The 9344-nt window shown below is 43.8% G+C and overlaps 1 pseudogene; it reads right to left on the bottom strand.

Moving 5' to 3' along the window:
* Positions 1 to 4576: 4576 nt before the first annotated feature.
* On the bottom strand, positions 4577 to 4696 carry LOC135052611 (5S ribosomal RNA; annotated as a pseudogene).
* Between the last annotated feature and the right edge of the window lie 4648 nt (positions 4697 to 9344).

Here is a 9344-nt window from a genome sequence, read left to right as displayed (position 1 = left end):
TATGAAGATAATTATTCAAGCCTCACCAACTGTTTTGTCCCTGGGCCTCTGGTCCAGTTCAAGACCCAATTCAAGATTACAGCCTGATTATACTGTAGCTTGAGATCATTGGCAGCTACTTTCCACCCTGGAACTTCCTGCAGAAGAGTACCTCATGCTTAAACGTAAGTTTTCTAAATACCCCCTTCCCCCTCGACACACACACGCACACACACACACGCACACACACACACACACACACACACACACACACACACACACACACACACAAAGTGACGGATAAGATTGGGAACCTATGACACAAAATTAGTAGGGAGTCCCACTGGGGTCATCTGTAACAGCTGGGGGATATGGGGAAGAACTTTACTTTAACAATGTTTATATGGTCCATCCACAATTTGTAAACACCACTGATCGCAAGGTAGCAGTTTCTTGCAGCCGTGCGATCAGATAGTCACCGCCTATGGGGGAGTGTATTTTAGCATAGCAAGTGTGTGATCGCTTGTGCAGGGGAGCTGTACAAAAAGTTTTTGTGCAGTTTCTGAGTAGCTCTGAATTTACTCAGCCACTGCGATCACTTCAGCCTGTCAGGTCCCGGAATTGACATCAGACACCCGCCCTTCAAACACCTGGACAAGCCTGCATTTTCCACGGCACTACCAGAAAACGGTCAGTTGCCACCCAGAAACGCCTTTTTGCTGTCATTCACCTTGCAATTGCCGCTGTGATTTCTTTCTATGTAAGGTCCCACGCTGCCCAGCATTTCCAGTCGCTGGACAGCGACGCACCTGCGCAATGCGGTCGCAGCGCATGCGCAGTTCAGACCCGATCGCACTGCTGCAAAAAACTGCAGCGTGCGATCGTGTCAGAGTGACCCCCAATGTCTAGACAGGTTTCAATATGTGAAGAATGCTATTTCAAAGGGAGAAAAGTACAGAGAGCAGAGTCTGTCTCCTCTGTAGTTGTGACATTCAGGGCAGTGGACAGTCATAGTTTGTTTTTTAAACATTCTGAATATTAATACTTGCTGGAATAATATATTTACTCTGCTCTATACCTGTGCTTTTAATTTTTAAAATCCATTTCCAGTATACAGTAAAACCTTTCCATTTTAGTAGGTATCTTCATGCCTGCAACTTAAGAATGTCATTTAAAGCATCTCTCCTCTCTTCACATATACAGTAAACCCATATTCCATATATGATGCTTTCATTTTTACCTATCTGCACTTTCCACACCTCAATAATACTTTGTTCTGAAAGTTCGTTTGAAAATGCGATCCTGCAACACCCCCCTCTATTAGCTTGCTGAACAAATTCTTGAAACACTCCCTCCCCCATACCAATTAACTCAGTATCTCTAACAGCGCTTCACCTAAAAAACCTGCACACATGAGGGGTCATTCTGATGTGATCACTCACTGCTGTTAATCGCAGAGATCAGGTCAGAAGTGCGCATGCGCTGGCACCAGCGCATGTGAGACAGCTGGCGGCTGTCATTGCTTAGCAATCGCCTCTGACTGATTGACAGGCAGAGGCGGTCGCTGGGTGGCAGGGGGAAGCACAGCGGGGTTTGGCCGCCAGTTTGTGGGCTCGGTCTGGCCAACGCAGGCGTGGCTGGACCGTGTGGGGGATGGGCCACAGTGGCTGCGTGACGTCACACGCAGATGCCAGGAAGCGACGAGTAACTCCCAGCCAGCCGCAGGAGCTGCGCTGGCCGGGAATTACTCTTCAAGTACAAAAGCATTACCGCTGTGCGATGCTTTTGTACTTGTGCGGGGGAGGGCGGCCTGACATGCGGGGTGGACTAGCCCTGTGCTGGGCGTCCCCCCGCATGTCAGTGTAAGTGATCATAGCTGTGCTAAATTTAGCACAGCTACAATCAGGTCGGAATGACCCCCATAGTCTTTGGGTCTAATTCAGACCTGATCGTAGCAGCAAATTTGTTAGCAGTTGGGCAAAACCATGGGGGTAATTCAGAGTTTTTCGCAGCATCAAGTTTGTTAGCAATTGGGCAAAACCATGGGGGTAATTCTGAGTTGATCGCAGCATGAACTTTGTTAGCAGTTGGGCAAAACCATGAGCACTGCAGGGGAGGCAGATATAACATGTGCAGAGAGAGTTAGATTTGGGTGGGTTATTTTGTTTCTGTGCAGAGTAAATACTGACTGCTTTATTTTTACACTGCAATTTAGATTTCAGTTTGAACAAACCACACCCAAATCTACATGTTATATCTGCCCCCCCCCCCTGAAGTGCACATAGGGGTCATTCCGAGTTGATCGCTTGCTGCCGTTGTTCACAGCGCAGCGATAAGGCTAAAAATCAGCATTTCTGTGCATGCGTATGCACCGCAATGCGCACGCGTGGCATATGGGTACAAAGGCATTTGTTGTTTTGCACAGGTTCTAGCGAAGATCTCAGTTGCACAGACAGCCGCAAGAAGATTGATAGGAAGGGGGCGTTTCTGGGTGTCAACTGATCATTTTCAGGGAGTGTTTGCAGAAACACAGGCGTGTCTGAAAAAAACGCAGACGTGGCTGGGTGTTCCCTGGGTGGGTGTATGAAGTCAGATCCGGACTCGAATAGGCTGAAGTGAATGCAAATGCTGAGTAGGTTCAGAGCTACTCAGAAACTGCACAAAGTGTTTTTGCAGAGCTCGGCTGCACATGCGTTCGCACTTCTGCTAAGCTAAAATACACTCCCCAGTGGGCGTCGGCATAGCGGTTGCACGGCTGCTAAAACTAGCTAGCGAGCGATCAACTCGGAATGACCCCCATAGGGCCTGATTCAGAGTTGATCGCAACAACAAATTTGTTAGCAGTTGGGCAAAACCATGTGCACTGCAGGAGGGGGCAGATATGAACACAGCATGCAGCAGCAGATTAAACTATACATAAACTAAACCTCCCAGCAGCCCTTGCAACCCCGGCAACAATTACAGCAGCTACTGCTTGCTGTGTTCATTGCTGGCTGTCACAGCAGGTGAGAAACTACCTGGGGTGGGGGAAGTGCAAGAAGTGCAGGACTGCAGGAAGGTGGCTGTTACCACCGAAATGGTATCGTTGACTGATTGATGGATTGGTGAAATGCTGACACCATGTTTATGGAAGGGGTGAATATGAATGCCCTGGTAACGGACTGCTTATAATGACTTGTTGTGCTGCTATGCCTAGACTTTGCTTAATTGGATTAAAGTTTTTATTGCATTCAAAATTGGTGTGCTGGCTACCCATGATGCTATGTACCCATTGGCCCAGATTGGCATGGATATTGCTATTTGATACTTTAGCCGGCACCCTCACTGTCATTGGAAAATTGTCTGCGGCTCTTACAAGCTCTATTTTATATATATATATATATATATATATATATATGTATGTATATATATATCCTTCCAAAAAAGCGACTGGCACTCAGGAGACTGTTGAGAATGTTAAATGTAGTGCCCCAATATCAACATTTCAGTGGTAAAAGCAAAACAGGTATATGGTCCTGATGACGGGGCTTATACCTCTGAAAAGTTGATATTGGGGCAATACATTTAACATTCTCAACAGTCTCCTGAGTGCCAGTTTTTTGGAAGGATATGTATCACTGGCCGGGGCACCAGAGTAGATGAAAAAAGCATAGGAGTACAAGCAATCATTGGATTGGTGTGCGTATGTATGTATATATATATATATATATATATACAGTATATATATATATATATATACTGTATATATATATATATATATATACGAAATCACGACAGCACTCAAAGCCTATGTGTATAAAGCAAAAAATGGTGGTGCAAGGCAGCAATAAATATAAAATACTCACTTCTCCAGCGATGCAGAAAAAGTAGACAAGCCAGCACTCACGTGTAGATGAAAGAAAAGCAGAATTTATTCCTTAGCCAAACGGCATGGTGAAGTACAGCAAATACAGCAAACACAGCCCGACAGCTGTTTCAACCGACTGGTCTTCCTCAGGGGCTAACCGCACTGTTGTCAGAACACGAAATATAAGCCTCAAATGGCTCCACAATCAACCCAGCAGCATCAGGGCATAGGCTGAGACAAGTCCGGGCATGTCTAGTGCATCCCCTGCTGTCTCCTCCCACTCCATGACACTGGTAACTAAGCTAAACAAACCCGGTATCATGCATAGCAACGGCTCCGGATCGCTTCAAAATGTGCGGCGAGTGGTCTCAGCAGCCTGACTAGTAAATGGCATGCTGATAGTGAGGGGAATTGCAAGGACGCTGTATATCAAAACAGAAGTGAATGAAATGAAGTGATGTGTTTAAAAAAGTAAAAGGAATAGTGCTAAAGCTCAGCAGAACAGGGTTCCCTGAAAGTGCTGGCTAGAAAGTGCAGGGTGCAAAAAGCAGGAAGGAATGACAGGTCTAATAGAAATAATAGCAGGTGACACAAGGACAACCATCAAAACAACCTACTGCAAAGCAATGCCCACTTGTTACAGCAATCAATATAAATAAGAATATATGTGCAAAAAGAATCCAAACTGCCCTATTGGGGAGAAAACCCACAGAATGCACAATGTCTGCTGCCTTGTGGTATTAAGTGAGTGATGTACAGCACCCAGTATTCCCAGATCGTCACCGATACTGGTACTGACTGGGCCCAACACTGCTTAGTTTACAAGATCAGCTGGAATTGGACGTTTGCCAGTGTAGTATGGCTGTAATTATCACTAGACCAACATATGTTGTCTGCTGGGGAATCCCACATAGGCAGCTGGAATCTGATACTGCTAAATACAACACCAAAGATGGACAATAAGCTGCACATAGAGAGGGTCTGCATGGTGGATGTTGAAAGCGAGGGTGAAAGGAAAGGTGTCACTGCTATTGAAGTGGGGACCTGTCAGGATCGAGTCTCTAGATATATAAAGACACACGGCAGTGTCTGACAGCACATAGCATGCAAAGAACATCAATGACAGGACACACGGCGGTGTCTAAGAAAATTAAACCAAACAGCGGAATGCAGAGTCCAATAAAGAGTCATTATAATATGTCACAGGAAACAACCTAAACGAAAATCTTCATTGAGGCCAATCGAAGTAAAGCAATTAAGTCTGTGTATCCATTGTAGTTCTCGTTGTAGCAAAATTCTGTCCCGATCACCCCCACGTTCTAGGGGCGGTATGTGATCAATGATACAATATTTGAGCTGGTTAACAGTATGATGTGCATCCTTGAAATGTCTTGCGACCGGTAAGTTAGTAAAGTCTTTTGAGGTGTCTGTGGTAATTAAGCACTTCTTGATAGATGAGCGGTGTTGGCTGAGCCGTTCTTTCATCATTCTACTAGTCTTGTCGACATACAGACGGTTGCATGGGCATCTCAAAATGTAAACAACAAATCTGCTGTTACAGTCCAGCCTATATTTGATGGAATATTCCCTCCCATCAGTGGGATTTTTGAAGCGATTGCCTATTATCAGAAAAGAGCAATTCGAACATCCTGTACACTTAAATACTCACGGTTTGGTGGTAAGCCAATTGGACATCTGTCTAGGTTTCCGCTGTGAAAAGTCTGTCTTGACCAAAAGGTCCATGAGATTCGGTCCTCATCTATAAGCAAATCTTGGTATCAGAGATAAGTCTTTTTTCAATGTCGGATCACTGGAGATCAAATGCCAATGTTCACTGATGCGGTTACGTATAAAGGCTGATGCCGTGGTGAACATACTGGAAAAATTGAGCCTATCCCGATCTTTATTGGTAGGATCAGTTTTCACATGTAGAAGTTCAGTACTGTTAAGTTTCTCAATCCGTGATAAAGCATTATTGATTTCATTCTTGGAGTATCCTCTGTCCAAGAATCTCTGGCACATAGATTCCAAAGCTCCTGGTAATTCCTTTGGATTAGAGGTGATGCGTATCACCCTCAGCAGTTGAGAGAAAGGCAAGCCCTTTTTCAAAGGATCTGGATGAAAACTGGAGTGCAATAAAAGAGTGTTACGGTCAGAGTCCTTACTGTAGATTGAAGTTAGCAATGTATTATTCTCCTTTTTGATGGTCACATCCAAAAAATTAATTTGTGTTTTACTGAAGGTCAAACTGAATCTGATGGTTCCAGGGAGGGCATTGAGTTCATTGATGAATTCCAAAATATGTTCTTCACTGCCTTGCCAAATAAAAAATAAATCATTGATGTATTGTACATAAAATGCTAAAAAGTGACAAAAACGTGAATTACCAATGATGTGCACCTGCTCATATGCTGCCATAAAAATGTTGGCATAAGAGGGCGCCATATTGGAACCCATGGCGGTCCCTTGTTTCTGCAAGTAGAAACAATTTTCAAAAAGAAAATAATTTTTGTTGAGAATGACGTCAATGAGTAACATAAGAAAGGAGACTGGTGGTCCAAAATATGCATCGCTGTTGTTGAGAAGATCTCTGCATGATTCAATACCCTGTATATGGGGGATGTTGGTGTAGAGACTGGAAATGTCCAAAGTGACAAGCAAGGTATCCTCTGTCACACTCTGCACTTCTTCTAATTTCCTCAAAAAGTCAGAGGTGTCCTCTATATAGCTGGATGTTCTCCTAACCAGTGGTTGCAGATAAAAGTTGACCAATTGGGAAAGGGGCTGACACAGGGACCCTCTGGCCGAGATAATAGGTCGTCCAGGAGGCTGAGTTAGTGATTTGTGTATTTTTGGAAGTGTATACAAAAATGGAATTTTGGGATGTGTGGTGGTCAAAAATACAACTGTGCTTTGATATAGCCATTGTTGAGTACCATTTGTATAATAGAGTCAATCTCTGTTTTGTACACTCCTGTTGGATCGTAAGTGAGTTTCTGATAACACATGGTATCAGAGAGCTGGCTGTTGGCCTCCCGTATGTAGTAGTCGTAATCAAGAAGTACGATTCCTCCGCCTTTGTCCGCAGCTCTGATGATTAACTGGGTGTTGTTGCGCAATGGCTTTTCTCTCTCCCAATGTGATGTTGTGATGGTTAATTCTTTGGTTGGCAATGTATGCAATGGTATCCCTTTTGAGAACCCTCATAAAAGTGTGTAAAGAAGGGTTTTGTGATGGTGGGTCAAATAGGCGTGGCTTTTTTGGTAAACTTGACTGCTGCTGAGACCACTCGCCGCACGTTTTGCAGCGCTCCGGAGCCATTGCTGTGCATGATACCGGGTTTGTTTATCTTAGTTACCAGTGTCATGAAGTGGGAGGAGACAGCAGGGGATGCACTAGACATGCCCGGACTTGTCTCAGCCCATGCCCTGATGCTGCTGGGTTGATTGTGGAGCCATTTGATGCTTATATTTCGTGTTCTGACAACAGTGCGGTTAGCCCCTGAGGAAGACCATTTGGTTGAAACAGCTGTCAGGCTGTGTTTGCTGTATTTGCTGTACTTCACCATGCCGTTTGGTTAAGGAATAAATCCTGATTTTCTTTCATTTACACGTGAGTGCTGGCTTGTCTACTTTTTCTGCATCGCTGGAGAAGTGAGTGTTTTATATATATATATATATATATATATATATATATATATATATATACACAATGCAGTAAACCCGGCACTCCACCTGATATTTAAACTGGTTCTGGTGCCCTCATATAATATAATATGCACAGTCAAAGATGCGGGACTCACGAACACTTGTCAAGAAATCACAGACACAGGTTTGAGCGTAGTCAACGTTTCAATCTGCTAGGGATTTTCGTCAGGAACAAACATGAATACAACAGAAAAGTCTCACCTTATATCCCCACATCCATAAGTGACCCACAGGTGGATGATCGCTCGCTCCGGCGCGGGAATCCGTCCCTCGAGCGTTGGCGCGGACTGGTGACGTCATCGCGCATCAGCGCGATGCACGTCAGATGCTGCCATGGCAACCCCGCTGCTGTAAACAACAAATACGAATGGATAACTACTGTCCCGGTCTCGGGATAAACATGTGAATCTTAATAATAAATAGTTGCCTAGCCAGTCGCGGTACCATGTCAGCATATAAGGAAACATATACTCCAGTAAACATCCAATAGCATACAGTATCCTAAGAAAACATGAAGCCACATATTCTAGCAGAAAGAACAATGCTGGTATAGTATATTATGCAAACGTGGAGAAAGTTATAGCATCATTAAGACCTTTAGGGCTAATAACATCGAGGCGAAAAATCCATTCAGCCTCTCTCTTTAGCAGCAAAGCATTGCGGTCACCCCCCCTACTTAACGGGGGGATATGATCTATCATCCTATATCTAAGGCTATTTAAAGGATGTCTTGCTGCTAAAAAATGCCGCGCCACCGGCTGATCACTAGAGCCATTATTGATGGCGAGGCGTATGGAAGAGCGATGTACCCCCATCCTTTCTTTAAATTTCCTCTGCGTTTTCCCAATATATGAGAGCCCGCAGGGACAAAGCAATTGGTAAATGACATAGGAACTTTCACAGGTCAAATGGAAACGGATCTTATATTTAAACCCTAAATGTGGGTGACAAAAAGTGTCACCCGTAATAAGGAACCCACAAGTGGTACAGGGGCACTTAAAGCATCCATTCTGTCTCTGGCCCAAAAAATTCTGACTTTCGCTGGCTCTATCCCCTGAGATGTCTGTTTTTACCAACATGTCTCTCAAATTTTTAGGGCGTGAATAGCATGCTCTTAATGATGTATTGGAAAGACCCAAATCTCCATCAGAAGTTATAATGGGCTACAGTTTTTTGGACACTTGGTTAATCTTGGACGAGTGGGTGTTGAATTTATTAACCCAATGTAGCCTACTAGAACTACACCTCAGTGTTTGTTTTAATAATAGCTTTTGTCTATCAAGTGACATGACTTTCTTTTTTGCTACCATTAAAGAATCCAAGTGGTAGCCCCTATGGAGAAATTTATTAATCAACCAATCAATCTGACTGGATGCATTGGATAAATCACTGTTAATTCTCATAATACGAACCATTTGTGAAAATGGCAGCCCCATTTTCAGACTTACTGGGTGACAACTCTGAAAATGAAGGAGTGAATTCCTGTCCATCTCTTTAGAATATAGTGTAGTCACAATATTGCCATTGTTAATGCTAATTTTTACATCAAGAAATTTGATTTCAGTCTGACTCATCTCAAATGTTAGTTTGACCGGTGAGTCAGAGGCATTGTGATCACAAAACAAGGTGCTCAATTCAGTTTCAGACCCAACCCAAATTAAGAACAGATCATCAATGAACCTTGTATATAGCAGAATTTTCCCAGCCACAGCAGGATCATCAAAAAACAATGATTTTTCAACATCAAACATATATGTGTTAGCATAACTGGGGGCCACGGAAGAACCCATGGCACACCCAGTTATTTGAAG

This window comes from Pseudophryne corroboree, chromosome 2, assembly GCF_028390025.1.
Source record: "Pseudophryne corroboree isolate aPseCor3 chromosome 2, aPseCor3.hap2, whole genome shotgun sequence".
Taxonomy (NCBI): Eukaryota; Metazoa; Chordata; class Amphibia; order Anura; family Myobatrachidae; genus Pseudophryne; species Pseudophryne corroboree.
Note: the sequence above shows the minus strand (reverse complement) of the source record. Positions and strands in the feature narration are given on the sequence as shown.